The 19,319-nt window shown below is 43.0% G+C and overlaps 1 protein-coding gene across 2 annotated transcripts in view; it reads left to right on the plus strand.

Moving 5' to 3' along the window:
- pcbp4 (poly(rC) binding protein 4) overlaps nt 1-19,319 on the plus strand; it is an 88,412-nt gene that overhangs the window by 12,770 nt on the left and 56,323 nt on the right. For both annotated transcript variants that reach the window (XM_069714121.1, XM_069714122.1), the window contains exon 2: nt 15,834-15,886. The gene's annotated coding sequence lies outside the window, so the exon portion shown is untranslated. The remainder of the gene's footprint in view (nt 1-15,833; nt 15,887-19,319) is intronic.

A 19,319-nucleotide genomic window follows, 5' to 3' on the forward strand; every position in this document is an offset into this window, starting at 1 on the left:
GAACTTATCCAATGTAAAATCTGCTTTTTCATGTTGGTGTAGTTATAATGAACTTCAGCAGACGCTCAGGAAACAAAGTAAAGTGGAAACACTATTAGAAATAATGTCTTGATCAACCTCATAAATGTCAACTCTGTTCTTTTAATGATAATAAAAAAATCTCACCGTAAAAAGAAGCTTGTTTTAGGGATCATTTTCATGAACGAGTGACAGAACTTACAGGAAGATGGACAGAGTAATGGGATCAAGACAGGTTAAATACTGTGGATAAATAAGTAATTAGGAAGGAGTGAGGAAGAGGAGTAAAGATGAACAGCTGATGGGTGGACAGAGAGAACTAGAGCCGGTCGTAAATAGCTGACCGGCAGAATGACCACAGCACACACTTCCTGGAACAGATCAATACCGACCAGTGGAAAGTGTGTGTGTGTGTGTGTGTGTGTGTGTGTGTGTGTGTGTGTGTGTGTGTGTGTGTGTGTGTGTGTGTGTGTGTGTGAGTGTGAGTGTGTGTGAGTGTGTGTGTGTGTGAGTGTGAGTGTGATGTCATATTTAACCAGCAGACGTCTCCTGCAGCTTCTGTTTTTAAGACGGAAATCAGATTTCATTCTTCTGTTTGTTGTTTAGTTATATTATTCTACTTTTTTACATTCTCATCTTCCTCCTTCTCTTCCTCCTTCTCTCTCTGTCTCCTCCTTCTCTTCCTCCTTCTCTCTCTGTCTCCTCCTTGTCTTCCTCCTTCTCTTTCCGTCTCCTCCTTGTCTTCCTCCTCCTTCTCTCTGTGCAGCGTCTTTTATTCTGGATAAATCGTCGTTCTATTCTTAGATCAGAGGGAATGTGCGTGTTGGGAAATAGATTTTTCTGACCCAGTTTTAACTCATTTCAAACTTCCGATGTGAGATTTGTTCGCTGCTTGTTCAAGACGTATGTTCATGTTCATGTATGTACGCATGTTCATGTTCACGTATGTACGTATGTTCATGTTCATGTATGTATGCATGTTCACGTATGTATGTATGTTCATGTTCATGTATGTACGTATGTTCATGTTCATGTATGTACGTATGTTCATGTTCATGTATGTATGCATGTTCACGTATGTACGTATGTTCATGTTCACGTATGTACGTATGTTCATGTTCATGTATGTACGTATGTTCATGTTCATGTATGTATGCATGTTCACGTATGTACGTATGTTCATGTTCATGTATGTACGTATGTTCATGTTCATGTATGTATGCATGTTCACGTATGTACGTATGTTCATGTTCACGTATGTACGTATGTTCATGTATGTACGTATGTTCATGTTCATGTATGTACGTATGTTCATGTATGTACGTATGTTCATGTTCATGTATGTACATATGTTCATGTTCATGTATGTACGTATGTTCATGTTCATGTATGTACGTATGTTCATGTATGTACGTATGTTCATGTTCATGTATGTACGTATGTTCATGTTCATGTATGTACGTATGTTCATGTATGTACGTATGTTCATGTTCATGTATGTACGTATGTTCATGTTCATGTTCATGTATGTACGTATGTTCATGTTCATGTATGTACGTATGTTCATGTTCATGTTCATGTATGTACGTATGTTCATGTTCATGTATGTACGTATGTTCATGTTCATGTTCATGTATGTACGTATGTTCATGTTCATGTATGTACGTATGTTCATGTTCATGTATGTACGTATGTTCATGTATGTACGTATGTTCATGTTCATGTATGTACATATGTTCATGTTCATGTATGTACGTATGTTCATGTATGTACGTATGTTCATGTTCATGTATGTACGTATGTTCATGTTCATGTATGTACGTATGTTCATGTATGTACGTATGTTCATGTTCATGTATGTACGTATGTTCATTAATTCCGTTTCTTACTTCCTGCTCTAAAGAAGACGTCTTATTATTATATTGTTATTATTATTTCATTTCTGAACAAGCCGGTTAAATCAAGTGTTTTAAAGCCGCGTTCATCGCTGGCTGACCTGTGAAATGTTTAGCAGCAGTGACGTTTAAAAATAATTTGCCTGGTTAAAAACTGACCAAAGAAAAATAAATATTTGAAAGAAAACTGCAGGATCTTCAAACTTCCGCCGTCTAGAAACAGTTTTCTTTTCCCGTTAATATTCATGAGCAGTAACATTTTCCTTTGATGATTATATTTGGAGCAGAAAGAACTTCTTGTTCCTGATGTTTCCTGATTCACCAAAACATACAAATGTGTATTTTTTTCACTGCAGCGGAATAGTTTTTCTTTGAAAGCTGTTGTTTAATATCAGCCAAGACTTTAATTACAATTTTAGGATTTTAACTTGACTAAAAATAAATACACGGTAAATGTTGGATTGTACTGGGACGGCCCCCCTCGAGGTTCAGAGTCGAATCGTCAACCACGACCTGCACAGCAAATTTCTGGAGTGAAATATCCTGGAGTCAAACAAAGAGTTTGATTTTGGGAGTTCGATGGTCTCACATGTAACAAAGCAAAAAGAGTTGATTTGAAGTCTGAGAGTTTATTCCAAAGATGTGAATTTGCTGCGTGCAAAACGCACCTCTGACCTCTGACCTCATGAATGCAAGAATGTAAATGTGACTCTAAAAAAAGTCTGGACGTATTTTGTTAGTTTTTATTCTTTTCCTAAAACATGAAAAGATTGAACAAGCAGAGACAAACTCCTTTTGTGTTTTTTAATAAGTTACACTTGAATTCAAACAATTTAATGTCTATTTTGGCCTATTTTCTATTCTTTAGTGACAGTTAAATGTCCATATTTTACAGTCTTTTATTTGCAGTCTTTGATCTCCATCAGAGGATATCTTGGAGTTATTTTTGGAGCCAGCCCCTACTGGCCATTGGTGGTATTGGACTTTAAAACAATCTGAATCAGCTTTACTTTTCAGACCCGAAGACTCTGAACATGTTCACATTCAGTCTGTGGTTAAACCTGCAGAACAAATACTCACCAGGTCGTACTGTGTTCCCATGAAGTCGGAAAAGTCGTATTATTTCTCGTATTGTGCAGCGCAGCAGTTATTTGAAGCCATTTAACTTTGTGCTGCCGCTCCTGTTAGAAGTAAACAACAAGGAGAGGACGAGTGCTGCGTATTCTGATCTAATGGTGGTGCCACACACACACACACACACACACACACACACACACACACACACACACACACACACACACACACACACACACACACACACACACACACACACACACACACACACACAGAGAGAGAGTAAATAAGTGACGCCGATGTAAAGCCTTCATACATTTTAAGCACACAGCCACCTCCAGCTCGCAGCAGTGAAATCCATTTCCAGCCTCGAAGCAGCAGGAAGCCGCAGCTCCATTAGATTTGATGAGGCGGGGAATGTGGTCGGGAGCTGGAGGAGCTTTAGTGCAATTTAGATTGTGTGTGTGTGTGTGTGTGTGTGTGTGTGTGTGTGTGTGTGTGTGTGTGTGTGTGTGTGTGTGTGTGTGTGTGTGTGTGTGTGTGTGTGTGTGTGTGTTGAACATGGTAACTGTGGCGTCTTTGACTGTGGGTTTTAGAAGCAGAGTTTCTCTGTGATTTTCTGTCTGTGTTTCAGTTGAAGTCTCTGAGTGAAGAAGTAATATCCTGGAGTTGATCAGCCGAATCTCTGAGATCCGTCGCAGCTTCGTTCTGAACGAGAGCGCAGATCAAGAAACACTTATGATGCGTCGCAGTAACAACAGCGCTGCTTTAAAACCACTTTTGTGTTTTTGTTTGGAGCTTATTTTGAAGGCTTTTTTTTCCTTCCTCCTCCTCTTCCTCCTCCTCCTCCTCCTCCTGCTGCCATCTGAGTTACTGAAATATTTAACAAGGCCTGTGCTATTTTTGGGAGCGCCCGCCATTCACCGTGTAGCTTGGAATCGCAGCGTAATGACCGACGCCTCATGAGTCAGCGTTTCTGAGGGAATTATCAGACGATTATTAATAAATTCACATCTTTGGAATAAACTCTGAGTTCAAATCAACTCTTTTTGCTTTGTTACATGTGAGACCATCGAACTCCCAAAATCAAACGCTTTGTTTGACTCCAGGATATTTCACTCCAGTCGAAGCGTCTTCATGCTGGACGTGTAAACACACACATGGATCGAACATGAGCGGATGATGAGCGGATTCAAACTGCATTTTAATTCTGCAGGAATGTTTGGAGCTGAAGTCTCGGAGGTTGTTGCAGGTCGTCTCCATGTTTTCTTTCAGTCGTATTCACTGAAAGCTTCCTGTCATCATACATTTTCCTTTTTGCATTCACTTTTATAGTTCCAGTATTTGTAGCATTTTTAATTGGAGCACTTTTCTGTTGATGATTCTTTTTTTTTCTCTCGCATGTATTTTGTCCTCCTTCGGCCACCGTACATTTAGACCCTTTTCACCAGAGCGGACAAAACTTACTCAGGATGGAGGGTTGCAGGCCAAAAATAGACGTTTCTGTTACGTGAAATTACATTTCATTAAAACATATTTCATTCTAAATTTACATTCTAAATCTAAAATACAATTTTGGAATAATTAAAACAAGACTTATTATTCTGCGTCAAAGTAATTTTATTATTTGTGTTTAGCAGGAGATAGAGCACCTTCATTATTTGTAGATAAGACGAAGACCAATATAATTAAATAGGGAAGCTTAACAGCACTGTGTTGTAAAACTCATTCTGTCCATTTTATTTGCAGTTTGTAGTCATTATAGGTTTTATAGCACCTGTTAAATCAGGAGAATCAGCACGACCTTGCCAAATATTCTGGTGCTTCAAAACAAGGCAGGTGCAGGTCAAACATCTTGTTTTCCAAACTTTTATACTTGTATTGCTCTTCATTACTATTTACTTTAAAAAAAAAAAAAATCCTGATATCTAGCATAACTTCTGCTACGTTTATGGAGGTGTAATTGTCATCATCGTCTTTGAGCCGCAGTATTTATCATTTGGAGACTCTGCTCGGACGGAAACCTGAGATCAAACTTAAATAAATCTGACATCAGAACATCGTATTTCACAGTTTCGCCTGTTTGAGTTTGGCTGCAGCAGCTGCAGGCTTCTCTGTGAGGCGTTCAGGGGACGTCTTTAAAATGTAGCTACAGAAAACAACCTGGGAGAAACTCTCCCCTCCAAACTGCACGAAAACTAGAGATTTGCATCATGAAACATAATTTCCTTTTTTGTGAAAATGGATTGTATTAAATAAAGTTTGGGAGGCGGGTCCTAAGTGGAGGTAACGGTACAAGCACCTCACGTGATTTACCTGCTTCCCTCGTTGTAGCCGATATCTGACTGTTTATCAGTTCAATAATCATCTGAGTCCTGATTCTGCTGTTTTTATGTCTCCTGATGTTGTCGGCGCCTCTGATGTGAACAAGGAGCTCAAACTTCAGTGAAACTGCCGAAATGCTTTTCAGAGCGCTGAAGCTTTGAACAATGAAAGCTCGTCACCGTCAGAGCAACGAGCTCCAGCACGAATCAAACTGCATTCAGAAATAACTTTTAAAAAACCGCAAGGAAAAACAAAAGAACAACACGATGTGTGCGATGTAGAAATTACTCGACACCCTTCTGTAAAACTAACGCTGTGAGAAATGTGCAAACATGAAATGTAGAGCAGGATTACAACGATGAGTCACAGCACGCCGACGATGACTCATCGCGCCGCATCCGGCACATTAAAGAATAAAACAACGGCGTGAAGAACAATGAAGGTTGATAGCATGAGTACTGTAAGTGGTTTGATGAATCCGCAGCATCAGTAAATTAAACGTAGACAGAAGATAGATGATGTTGGAAACAGGATCTGTTAAAACGGTCTGAGTCTCTTTTTTTGGTGGAAACTTAAGAAACAAACTGTTCTTCTTCAGTCTGGAAACTCTGTTGACATTAAGGTCTGCTCAGCCTCTCTGGATGGAAGACCAATCAGACATCAGTGGGCGTGGCTAAGTGCGATGACGCTGAAGTGATGCGTTTGTTTCTAAACGTAGTTTCAACGATGGCGGCAGCAGCGAGATGAAGCGACGGTTGTACGGTTGTAGCACGGCGATAAAATATGGAGGACATGAAGCCGGAGAAAGAACTGCTGCGTTTAAATGAGGTCGTGTTCATGAGAAGAGACCAGCTCTCCACACGCCTCCAGCTCACGAGTTGTGACGTGTTCATTGGCTGATCCAGCTGTCAATCACAGAGACACAGACAGCAGCTCGGGTCTTAAATTAGAGTTCAGATCACGATGACATGAGGACGTCTGTGATTTATATTCAACACCAACATCTCTCTCTGGCTGGGTTCAGGCTCGCAGCGCCGGTGGGGGGGCGGGGCTATGGGGGGGGGGGGGTTCGATTACTTCTTACTTATAATAAGGAGGATTATGAGTGAGGCAGGAAGCAGCAGATCGAGCCTGATGTGTCTCAGCGTGTGCGTTTGTTTGATCTGGATTCAGACTCGTGTCGTGAATTGTGTGTGTGTGTGTGTGTGTGTGTGTGTGTGTGTGTGTGTGTGTGTGTGTGTGTGTGTGTGTGTGTGTGTGTGTGTGTGTGTGTGTGTGTGTGTGTGTGTGTCAGATTTCTGTTTCCCTCTTCGGGCCCTTCGAGGTTCGACATGTTTTGTCGGGGAGAGGAATTCGAACGCGACGCTCTTCGTTGTGCAGAGTCATCGTCGTGGAAACGGCTCGTCACCGACAGTTTTTGTGTCCCGCGGAGACACAAAAACCTGAAACGGAATGAAAGAGAAAGAAGAGCAGCGTCTCTGGGACGGTTTCCGTTTCCTGCAGGCGGTCTGAAGGACCGAGTCAGCGCATCTGCTGTTTCTTCAGAGTGTTTCTCTCTCTGCGGACCAGGCGAGCCGATGCAGATCTGTCAGTAAATCCTCCGTGTTCCTCCACTTTCATCTCTTCCTGCTTCAGAGAGCTGCAGATAAATTGACTCACGTTAAAACCCTGACGGCCTTAAATCCAGAGCAGTTTGCCCCTCGGTTGATTTCATTCTCAACTCGTGCAACTGAATTTCACAACTCTGCAGATTAATGAAGCGCAGCTAACGGGAGAATCAGATAAACGGAGACGCGGTTGAGTCGGCGGATACGTGGAGCTGCTCGGAGAACATCTCGGAGAACATCTCGGAGAACATCTCGGAGAACATCTCGGAGAACATCTCGCTTCTGTTCTTTCGCTTTCTTTCTTTTTTTGTCCGATAGTGAGCTATCAGCTGGTTTAATGTTCACAACACGTGTTCTGGGTTTGAAAACTACTGTGTGTGTGTGTGTGTGTGTGTGTGTGTGTGTGTGTGTGTGTGTGTGTGTGTGTGTGTGTGTGTGTGTGTGTGTGTGTGTGTGTGTGTGTGTGTGTGTGTGTGTGTGTGTGTGTGTGTGTGTGTGTGTGTGTGTGTGTGTGTGTGTGTGTGTGTGTGTGTGTGTGTGTGTGTGTGTGTGTGTGTGTGTGTGTGTGTGTGTGTGTGTGTGTGTGTGTGTGTGTGTAGGAGTGTGTGTGTGTGTGTGTGTGTGTGTGTGTGTGTGTGTGTGTGTGTGTGTGTGTGTGTGTGTGTGTGTGTGTGTGTGTGTGTGTGTTAGTGTGTATGTAGGAGTGTGTGTGTGTGTGTGTGTGTGTGTGTGTGTGTGTGTGTGTGTGTGTGTGTGTGTGTGTGTGTGTGTGTGTGTGTGTGTGTGTGTGTGTGTGTGTGTGTGTGTGTGTGTGTGTGTGTGTGTGTGTGTGTGTGTGTGTGTGTGTGTGTGTGTGTGTGTGTCAGAGATCTATAACCTGAACTGAGAGCACCTTCCTGTTAAAAGGTATCGATCCGGCCGACCTCCTCCTTCTCCCCCTCACCCTCCTCCTCCTCCTCCTCCTCCTCCTCCTCTCCCTCTCCAGGGTGGTCTCTGGTTCTTTGAATCATTACTGTATGGAGACAGAAGGATGGAGGAAGGGAGAGAGAGAGATCAGATGACCCACCAGGAGGGATGGAGGAAGGACACGGAGGGATGACAGTCGGCTCATATAACGGAGTGAAAAACAGAAGAGGGAGGGAGGGGCGGAGGAGAGGGAAGATGGAGGAGAGAGAGGAGGGAGGGAGAGGGGGAGGATGGAGGGAGGGAGGGATGGAGGGTGGGGCGGAGGAGAGGGAAGATGGAGGAGAGAGAGGAGGGAGGGAGGGAGAGGGGGAGGAGATGGAGGATGGAGAACAGAAAGGAAGAAGTTAGAGATGGAGGAGAGGAAACAGGAGAGGAGGATGATGGGACTGGAAGGAGGATGGTGGTGCTGATGAGAGTAATTTAACACTCGGGGTCGATTGGGGGTCGAGGGGAGGGTTATAGGGGGAGTGGGGGTCGTCCTTCAGGTAGCGGTGAGGTCACAGACACGACCGACCGTCTCTAAAACATGTCGTACTGTATTTCAGCCTTTAAATTATCCAACTTCAGTTTCACTCTTCTCGCCACGAGTCTTGTGTATTTGTGTATTTGTGTTTTCGTGTCATCGTTCCTTCAATATTCAGAGATGGACGACACAAACGTCGTCCATGTTAGTTATAAAAGAAGTTCGTATGAGGCACAAAAAGTCAGTTCAACTTTAAGAATCTTGTTTTTGTGTCTCGATCTCACAGGATGAATGAAAAAGAAGAATAAGTCCAAACATCTTCTGCTTTAGTCTTTTTGAATTTACTGTTTTTGTCATATTTACTTGTAAATATTCGAGATTTTGGACTGACAGTTTTTAATTTACCAAATCTTAGATGTCCTGTTTTGTAAAAAGGTATTTCCGGGTGTTTTTTGACGTTTTAAAATGGAGAAAATAATGACAGCAGCTATGACATGCCGACCCAGAATATCACAGCAAAGCGTGAAATAGACACGCTTTGGGCTGTCGAGGCGTGAACGATACACGTTTGTAAGCGTGAAACTTAAAAGAACAGGTGCGTTTATTTTTTGGGACATTTTTAGAAGCTCAGAACTACAATATTTTTGCAGTTTAATTATCTGTCAGTTGACTCATCAGGTAACTGGAAGTCTCTCTGATTGGACAGAAAGAAGAGACTGTTTAAATGTGCTGATGGAAACCTGCAAGATGGACGGAAGAAGATGTCATCATGACCTGCCAAAATCACACACACACACACACACACACACACACACACACACACACACACACCGGCAGGGCGACTGCAGTAACAGCGGATGGATTTTCAGTCGCAGCTGTCTAATTGAAGGACGTGTTTAAGTGCTCATTGACGTGTGTTACTCAACCTGCCATCACGTTGTCATCAACACCTCACCTCCATCTGAGTTATGAGATGTGACGTGTGTGTGTGTGTGTGTGTGTGTGTGTGTGTGTGTGTGTGTGTGTGTGTGTGTGTGTGTGTGTGTGTGTGTGTGTGTGTGTGTGTGTGTGTGTGTGTGTGTGTGTGTGTGTGTGTGTGTCCTGCTTTTGATCATAATATTTAATCTCCGCTGAGAGGAACAGTCGAGTCCAAATCCTGCTCGTTGTCACTGCTGAACAGAAGGAGATGAAGTGGAAACGTTCGCACAGCAGCGATGGAACCTCACATCTCCGTCATCAAAACAACACAACACAAACGATCACGACATTTTAGTTTCTGAACAAAAGAGGTCAGCGGGTTATTTTCAGAGATTTATACAAGTTGTTTGAATCTGAGCAGAATATTTGGCTCCAAGTTAACATGTTTCATGCTACATCCTCCATTAAAGAAAAAACAATATCGGATGTTGTGCGTACGTCGTTGACGAATCTTTGGGATTTCCTGTCTTTGTTTTGCACGTTGGGGTCGATTGATGATCGATAAACAATCGATCCAAAATCTGACACAGTGACCGTTCAATGGCCTTCAGACTGAACCTCAGACTGTTTATAAAAGTGTTCTCCAGGTCTGTAAAATGGTTCTGATCCAGAAGTGTCTTCAGCTGCAATACCAGCGAGTGCCACTAGAGGTCGGCTCCAAAAAGCCTCCGGCTCCATAGACTCCCATTCAACTTCTCTCATCAAATCCAAAGTGAATAAAATGTGTCCATCAGTTATCTCGGTGTTGTTAGCTAAAGTCACTCCTTCTTCTTAGTTTTCTGGAGGTCCATCTGAAAATAATCCCTCATTCATTAGAAAAGAAGATTCAAGAAGACCTGTTTTTGGGGGCGTGTCTGTTTGATTGACAGGCCTGTGGTGCAGTCAGGTTCAGAATCTGAACTGGAGGCTTCATAAAGTTGTGAACTCACCGACCGACATGTTTGAACACATGTAGACGTGACGTGTTGCATTAGAAGAAATGTTGTTGGACCATCTTCTCCTTTTTAGACATTAGAAAACTGTCATGTGGAACTTCTCCCCGTGATGGATTATCTTCTGCACCAGCGCTCCCCGAAGGCGTCTGTGATGCTGTTAAGTCCTCGGATTTGAGAAACCCAGCAGATTCCTGCTGAACTCTGCTCGACACCCGAATGCCGGTGAAAATTCATGCGTGGCGTCGAGAATCTGCCTCCTGATCTCCCTCAGCGAGATGCCGAGGACCCGGCAGCCTCCAGCCCGAGGCCGCTCCATTTCACGCCCTGAAAAAAAGATTCCATCAGAGTTCGTAACAAGACTGGTGGGTATAAATAGAGTGGTCACGTGACCGCAGCGACAGGCTGATGGGTCATGTGATTCAAAAGGCCCGATACTGAGAGAAAATAGGAGGCGTTACAGCCTGGAAACACTTCAAGTCAGAGAAACTCGCCATGTTGGAGAACCCTGTTGCCATGGCGCCACAGTTTTCCCTCAGAAGGTCCCAGTAGGACTCGCTGTTGACAGTCTGACCCACCTGGTTTTATTTAATTTTTTTTATCTCAACTATGTAAAATCTGTTTTAAATATTCTATCTTGGGCTTTTTTGTCTGCAGCATGTTTGGTGATGTTTGGGGCAGTTTGATGTTTGTTGTGTGCAGGTGATGCCTTCAGGGTTTTTTCAAAGCTTTTCATTGAAAACAGCTACTGGAAAAGAACAAGACTGAACCATCTGGTAGACGTGAAGCTCACGAAGCAGCAAGCTAAAGATGGATCTAAAGTTCAGCAGCGCTGACGAAGATCATCGCTGATCATTAACCACAATCAGAAGCTCCTGATACACGATTCAGAGTCCATTATCAAACGGATGATATCAAACCTGTTGACTAGTGTACGAGTCCCAGTTGTTGTGTGTGTGTGTGTGTGTGTGTGTGTGTGTGTGTGTGTGTGTGTGTGTGTGTGTGTGTGTGTGTGTGTGTGTGTGTGTGTGTGTGTGTGTGTGTGTGTGTGTGTGTGTGTGTGTGTGTGTGTCTGTGTGTGTGTGTGCTTTCCTGTTCTGACTAATCCATGTCATACCTGACAGCAGGGGGCGGAGATCGTATCAGGAAGCTTTAAAAATCAGGAATCTGAACATTTTTCTGTCTTTGTTGTGATGCTATCATGACGGTAAACTCTTTATTACCTTAATCTGCATGTTCCCGTTAATCACTTCATCTGCCTGTAAATACACTGAAGAATAAAACAACACCGAGGAGATAAGACGGAGGATTGGACGACAGGAGGACACAATGGAGGGAAAGGACACGGAGAGTTAAAGGAAACTAAAAGAAAGTTTGAGTCTGAAAATGATCAAAGTGGAAGGATAGTTTTAGATTTACACTTCCTGTAACGACTGTTTCCATGATGTCTGAGTGAAGGTGAGAGACTAAAGTAGGGAGACTCCGAGCGATCGATCTGAGCGGAGACAATCTGCCGCTTCATTCTGGTGGATGACCTCCGCTGACCTCGGAGGAACGTCGTTAACTGATGAGGAACAAGCCGGAAACAAACAGAAGTTCGACCGAGACGAAGATCCGTTCTCAGAGGTGGAGCAGATAATCAGGGAGACGCTCAGAACATCGAGATGCTGACAGCACAAAGGGAACCCGCAGACACAATATGATTAAAGAACAGAACACAATATAACCCAAATAAAAGAACATAAAAACTCCACGCGTGTCTGTCAGCAGGTCGGAGAGACGTCTCGTTGACCTGTAGGTTTCTGGGCGTCGTCGTGGTAACAGGTATCGATCGTATTGATTATAAGTGCAGCAGCAGCATCTGTATCGTCAGTATTCCCGTCGTGCTGGAAGCTGAACTTCACTGGAACGTTTCAGGTTTTGACAAACTCCACATTCGTTCTGAGAACTGCAGCGATCCAGCGAACGTTACAACGCCGAGGTGACCAGAGAAGCCCTATCGTAGCGGCCCGGTTTCATCCTAACCTTTGACCTTTAATCAGAGTGGATCGAACGACAAAAACTTTAGAATTGAAATTAAAAAAGGAGGTTTGACTGAATTCAAACTGCAAAACGTGCAACAACGATGATTTAATCTCGTTAATCTCATTTTAAAAGTGAAGCGATGAAAGCATGAGCTCTGTGAGGAGCTAACCTTCCTCACATCCTCCATGAAACACAATCTGCATCCCTTCAGTTTGGACCATCATCTCCTGCTGCTGCTTCACGTCACAGGAGACGAGTGAAAAGAATCATTCATTCATCTTTTCTGAGGATTCAGTTCAAGTTCGCTCGACATGTTTCATGACAACTCGACTGCTGCCGGCGACGCGGCCGTTAAGAGTTTCAGAAGGAGCTGAAGTTTTCTCCTGGAGGGAGACTGAAGGACTTGAAACGGCTTTTACTTTCACTTGAAAGAGTGTTTTTGCCCTCAAACCAGCAGTTTGAAAAGCTGCTGCTGCTGAGAGGTAATCTGTGACATCAGTGCTGATCAATAACCCCGATCGTCTTCACAGATCCTGCAGCTCTCCGTCTGACGCTTTCTTCTTTCAGTTTCATCACATGGTGGAGAAACTTTAGGAAAAACTTAAACACTTCTCTCCTTCCTGTGAATGTGAATACTGAGGAAAACTTCTCCCTCACACAACTCTGTCAGGGAGGCTTCTGATTGGTCCAAATGATAGACTGGATATAAAAGTGTTCGTAGAGTCAGGTCAGAAAAATGCAATACCAGCGAGTGCCACTAGAGGTCGGCTCCAAAAAGCCTCCGGCTCCATAGACTCCCATTCAACTTCTCTCATCAAATCCAAAGTGAATAAAATGTGTCCATCAGTTATCTCGGTGTTGTTAGCTAAAGTCACTCCTTCTTCTTAGTTTTCTGGAGGTCCATCTGAAAATAATCCCTCATTCATTAGAAAAGAAGATTCAAGAAGACCTGTTTTTGGGGGCGTGTCTGTTTGATTGACAGGTTTATCACTTCATCCTTCAGTTTAATTTCACGTGTGTTTCTGGTGAGTTGGTAGAAACGTGACTCCGCTCAAACAATCAAACCTCCCTGCTCGGTCTTTAGTAAACGATCCGAGAGCTTTTCATGGATATTATTCTTATGAGACGGAGACTCATGAAGTGAAACCTGAAGCTCTGATACGTCTCTCATTAAGCAGCGGCAGCTTTGTTCGTCCGTTCGCTCGCAGCCTGACGGGTTTTTGTGTGTGTGTGTGTGTGTGTGTGTGTGTGTGTGTGTGTGTGTGTGTGTGTGTGTGTGTGTGTGTGTGTGTGTGTGTGTGTGTGTGTGTGTGTGTGTGTGTGTCAGCAGCACAAATGGTGATTTTATTTCAGCTGATCGGTCCTTTTTTTCTCCGCTTCATTAACCTTGAAAGTGCCGTGTAAACATAGTTATTATTATTATTATTATTATTATTATGTCCTGAGAAAGACCTGCAGGGAGTCGATGCTCCAACGCTGCACATCTCAACTTTCCTTTCCTTCATTCGTGAGCTTGAATATGAAATCAGGATTTAGTTTGTGTGTAAAAGCAGTTTCCTTTATGATGGCCAGTCTGCTTCTTTTCATACTTCTGATCCTCGGTGAAACTCTGCTCCCTTGACTTCATGTTTCTCAGCTGATCCTCTTCTGTGGCCTAAAAAAAGTAATTCTGGTTTATTTTTCCTGCTTTGAGGATGTTTTCAGAGGTAAACAGGTTTGGTTTCACCGCCAGGAACGCGACTTTAAAAAGTGACGAGAAGACTGAAAGAAAACAGAAAAACATCAGCTGTTGAAATGCAAATGAAATATTAAAATACACATCTTATAGAAGAGAAGAAGAGGAGCCTGATGTTCACCAACAACTGATTAACTGTCGGGTTATTGAATCAGACAGTCGACCACTGAGAGCCAGAACAACCTGGACTTTTTATTTCCATCAGTAAGATTTAAACCTGTAGTTCAAAACTTTGACATCTAAATGACAGAGTTATATTCAAGTAAAACCTGTTGACATAATGCTGATTAATCACTAATCACAGACAGATATAAATCTGTGTTTGTTTAAATCTGGTGTCCGGTGAGACATCCCCGCCCTGCTCGGATGAATGCGCACTGAGCATGCTCAGTAGGCAGAACATGTGACCCTGTGTGTGTGTGTGTGTGTGTGTGTGTGTGTGTGTGTGTGTGTGTGTGTGTGTGTGTGTGTGTGTGTGTGTGTGTGTGTGTGTGTGTGTGTGTGTGTGTGTGTGTGTGTGTGTGTGTGTGTGTGTGTGTGATGTTGGTCAGAGAGACAGACAGAAGGCCTGCTGTCCGCCAAGACCTCATTAGATAACACACACGCCAGAGTCCGACATCTGGAAAAGGGCAGAGGGGGTGCACGTTCACACACACACACACACACACACACACACACACACACACACACACACACACACACACACACACACACACACACACACACACACACACACACACACACACACACACAAAGTCAGGTAGTTTTTTGTGTGTGAACATCGCGGCATCTTTCCGTCGACGAAAAGCGTTTCTTCAGCGTTTTTATTGACGACCTCGGCGTGAAGCGTGAACAAAGAGAAACCGGATGAACGTTGTGACTTCCTGTCGTTGTGATTCACGATGGAGACGTTATGAAACCTTTTAAAACTCAATTCAAACCCATGAAAATCAGATGTATTTTCCCTGCTTCTCTTTGAACTCGCCACGTTTGATCGCTGTGACGGGACGTTCTTGGATTCCCTCCGCCTTTTAATCAAGTTTTAATTTTTACAAAACATCACGGAAGAATAAACAGACTAAATAAACACGGTTGAATATTGCACGTGTTCCCGCTTTACATCACGCGTGATTCCTTCACGTGTTTCATGTGAGCTGTCGTGGAGCGAACGGGCCGGCGAAGTTCTCACTTCTGGATCCATCTCGGTGTTGTTTTAAAGTTATCGTGGTCGTCTTGGAGACGGTCGGAGTCTCAACACGCAGCAGAAAAACCACGAGAGGAAGCTGACGGTGTCGGAGGTCAGAGGTCAGCACGTCAGTCCAACCTGCAGTCTTTAAGGAACACTTCAACATTTTTGGGATGAATTACACCAAGAAGATCAAACATGTCGTGTTTTATTCTCTTTTCAAATTCATGTCAGACATGATTAAAACCAAAGAAATGAAAGCGTCTGATGGTGGATGTTCAAACTACACTCTTTACTTCCCTCCATTTAAACAAAGCATTCCTCTGATTTTATTTGATTTCAGATGTTAATTATTCTTCAGATGACCAGCTTTATTGGATTTTTTTTTTCAGCTCTCAGCAGCTCTGTTTAATAAAATAAAACTTTCCTTTCAAGTCGGAGCTGAACGAGTCTGGATGAAATCTGGATGTTATTATAACGTTTCACTCCAAGATGTTGCTGGTTTTCTGAACATCTTCCTGGTTTTAAATGTGTTTCTGGATTAAACATTCACTGTAATTCTTTGGATTTTGTTTGTGTGTAACTGATTTACTAAAACTCATCTGACCGCTTGTTTCTTCGCCCTGCAGGACGTCTTCTTCCAGGGATGTCGCCACGACCACAGATCTGAGCCGACAGCTCGGTGAGTGAGTCTCTCTTCTTCTTCCTCCTCCTCTTCTTCTTCAATGTGTCACACATCCTCGTCTCTTTCTGTCCAGCTGCACCTTTTATCTTCATCCCTCGCTGATTGCTGCCTCCCTCCATCCTTCGTTTAAGTCAATTTTACTGTCTTCTTCTTCTTCTTTTTATTTCTCTGTGCTGAGATGCCAATTAGTGTGTAAGATGTTAAAAGCCTTTAGAAAGTCCTGAATGTGGAGAAGAAGGAAATCAGATGGATTTGGGTCAGCAGCGTTCACTCAGCCACGGAGATCCTTCCATTCTTCATCCTGGTTTTATCTCTAATGCCTCAACTTTGTTTTTGCAGATTAGACTTCTGCTGCTGATCTTTAACTGCTGAAGTTAAACTGATCTGAATGAAACATTACGTTAGACTTGGATTAAATACTTTAGGAAGTTGGACAGATTCCCAATTACCCAAAAAAAAAAAAAAAGAAATCCTTCTTCTCTTGTGTGCCCCAGTTAAAGTAGTTCACACTTGCGGGGCGTATTGGGGACATCGGGAGGGATTAGCTCTTCAGAGGACGGAGCGCTGTGCGACTTCTCGCTTTCATAAGCTGTGTATCAGAAATGAGACTTGAAAAAAATAATTATTTATAAAGCTGCTGTTTTCCCGGCTGCTGTGTTAAACATATTCCTGACATTTAATTTACATCTCGTCCCGTCGCCGTGGCGCTTTCAGTCTTTCAGTCTGAGGCCCCACCTGGAGGCGGCGGGTCGAGAGGAGGAGCGGTCGGGCCGTATGGGCTCGTTTCCTGCTGACACGGACTCTGTGTGACCTGTGTAGGCTGCGCAGTGTGTGTGTGTGTGTGTGTGTGTGTGTGTGTGTGTGTGTGTGTGTGTGTGTGTGTGTGTGTTTCTTTCCTCTCAGATCCTCTGTCCATGTTACAGGTGAACATCCATCCACCTGTTTGATGCAGTTTCCATTTGTGCAAAATAGAAATTAGGAAAACACAAAAATTCTGAAACATTTTGAAATATTCCAAACACTTGTCTGAAGTTCCTGCATCAACAAAAACAAAATACAGTAAAGTTTAAATAGAAACAGATGAGTAAATGAAGAAATACCTGAATCATGTGACTTCAACGTCCACAACAACAGCAGAAAACAGATGAAAACTGTATATAAAAGAGTTCGTAGCTTCCGGGTCTGAAAAAAAAAGTGTCTGGAAGAAGCTTCAAGAAGACCTGGTTTTGGGGGGCGTGTCTGTTTGATTGACAGGCCTGTGGTGCAGTCAGGTTACAGCTATCGGTGGGCGGGACGTAGTATCGTCAGGTTTCCGATCAGATCGGTCAGATCCACCTCTGGCTCCTCCCCCAGCTCGTCCAAATATGGTCACTTCCTGCTCCAAACCGCTCCGAACTAACAAGATGGTGACGGACAGAATCTGAAGAAACTTTAACCTTCATGACATTAATACATGATTTCTCTTTATGAATAAACCATGTGATCACAGCCGCCTGCTGTTTGTTCTTCATATGATGTAAATGAAACAATGTGATGAAGCTGAAGATGAAAACCTGGACCGACACGTGAACCCCCGACAGACGGTCTGCTGATGATCAGTGAGCATGAAACAGAGAAATGAATTAGCCATTTTAAAATGCTCTGTGATGAATGGCTGCGCAGCCAATCGGGTTAATGGATCCTGTTATCAGCGGTTGTGTCAGGATCTCAGCTGGATAATAATGACTGCTCTGCTTTTGTGGAGCATCTAATTCAATAAAGAGTCCATTACTTCCTGCCTGTTTGTCTGCGCTCTCCTCCTCCATCACATCAGCTGCGTTCGGTGGACGTCGGCCGTCACTCTTTTCTACCGATTCAATCACAGTGTCGGTCTGAATATCGATTAATAAACAAAACAAAGTCCCAGAAACATCTGCAGGTTTCAGATTCTGTGTCTTTAGTATGAAAGAGTTCATGTTAGTTTTGTGCTCATTGGTGCAGTCTTTGTTTACTTCCTGTTTTGACCTCCTCATTTATATTACTTCATCGTTTTTTTTAGTTTTTAGCTACATGTCACATCTGCGTTTATTCTTTTTGCTGTTTTTATTTGCAGTTTGTGAATAAAAAAAAGTATAAATGTCATCAAATATCTACAAGTAACTCATCAGAACATATCAAGGACACCGATATTTTTGATAAATAACCAAGAGTTATGTGGCGATAAAGAAAACGTGGTAGAAATAAATAAATATGGAGGAGCTACAAGAGTCTGATACCTTCAGAAGATCATTTTACTGTAATAGAGACATTAAAGCCAGGAAACGCCAAAATCTACGACAATATTTCTCACGCCGTTTATTGTCATTTACCAAAGAGACACTTTCATCTTAAACCTGTCGTTCGGACATTTTTATCGCCCCCTTCTGCCAGCGAGAGTAACTACGCAAGCACAGTTGACATGCATTTACATCACAACTGTTTAATTGGGTGAATTTGTTTGTTTTGACTGTAATAAGGAGTTTATTTATGGAATAGCTTTACAGTATGTAAATATTGGTTCCTTTAAAGGCCTCCTTTCCTTCCTTCCTCTTGTTGTTTCCTCTGTCTCCTCATCACCCCCCCCCTCCCCCACACACACTCTAATGCTGTTCCAGCAGCCTTGTAAAGGTACTGAGACATAAAGATGATATCTGTGAACACTCAGGGAGCAGAAAGTGTCTCTGGAGCCGGAGCAGCCGGTTGAAAGCGCCTCTCCTGCTGCACGCAGAGCAAACATGGCTGAGCGCTTGATTTTCATACGCAGCCGGGAGGAGGAGAGCGAGACAGATGTCGAGTAGGCAAAACAGCCCCACACCAGAAAAGAGAGAATGGGAGTTCGGCGTGTGGGTGTGTTGACAAATCATTTATGTAATTGAATTTTTCTGACAGCGAGGAGGTGATGAGGCTTCAACAAGAATTCATGTCACACAGGAGGAAACGCAGCCTCTGCTCCGGCAACTGGAATCTACTTTACAACCATTTTAACTCTTCCCTCCAGATACGGTCATAAACAAATCATTTGTTTTCCTACCTTGTGTTACGCCGTCGCTGCCTACAAACTCTATCAGTTCCTGAACAAGCTTAATGCTTTATTTTAGGCAGATTTCTTATCTATTACGGAGCTAAACAACACCTGAATGTTCCTCAATAATAAAACGGAGCGAGAATCCGTCGGTTTGAGTTAAAGAGAGTTGATTGAGTTCATCTGATCCATAATAAAACTATCTGGCTTCATGACAGCTGACAAAAAAAGGATAATAAAGACTCAATATTTCGCATTTTTAACCTTAAAAAGTAGAGTTATAATTCAAAATATTTCCTTTAAGTAGAAGAAAGTTTGAGTCTTCTATAGAAATAAAACTTTGATTGTGTGAAGCGGCTCGAGTCTGGAGGCATTTCACAAACATGAAAA

Source organism: Brachyistius frenatus, unplaced genomic scaffold (assembly GCF_029030835.1).
Source record: "Brachyistius frenatus isolate BFR_SWC_R1_liver_20210118 unplaced genomic scaffold, ASM2903083v1 Contig_126, whole genome shotgun sequence".
NCBI lineage: Eukaryota > Metazoa > Chordata > Actinopteri > Embiotocidae > Brachyistius > Brachyistius frenatus.